The sequence below is a fragment of the Eimeria mitis genome, genomic scaffold (assembly GCF_000499745.2).
Source record: "Eimeria mitis Houghton genomic scaffold, Emh_scaff731, whole genome shotgun sequence".
Lineage (NCBI taxonomy): Eukaryota > Apicomplexa > Conoidasida > Eucoccidiorida > Eimeriidae > Eimeria > Eimeria mitis.
Genome location: NW_013575338.1, coordinates 4,755 through 5,288, shown reverse-complemented (window position 1 = coordinate 5,288; position 534 = coordinate 4,755).

Here is a 534-nt window from a genome sequence, read left to right as displayed (position 1 = left end):
AGTGGGGTCACGCCATTCTACAAACGGGCGGGTATATTCCCACGCTGCTGACATATCCTGAACATTTCATCATCTCTCTCCACAAACTTAGCCTTGGCCGAGTCGTAGCACTTGTTTGCCCTGCTTGCTCCTCTATCTGCGGACCCGGACTCCTAAATATATGTTTGCGCATGACGGCAGTATATCTGTAAGGCAAAGAGAGTTACTGAAGACGTAGCACTCAGTGTGTGGGCGAACATGGAACAATTCAACAAGGGAAGGTACGTTATACTTGCTGGTCAAGTCTGTCTGTGCATGTTCCATGCCACCAGCCACATCCTGCTGCCAGAGGCCGCAGAACGTAGGCAAAAAATATGGCAGCTGAAAATACAGCGGAAGCAGTGCTCAGCAATTGTGTCCTTCCCGGACCCGCTGAAAACCGCTGCATTGTTGGGCGGTGGCCTGTCGTGACCGACGGGCACACACAACTCGCCTGGCGACACATACATGCTTCTTGATGAGCTGTGAGGTGATAACCCTAGAGTGTCATTCAGT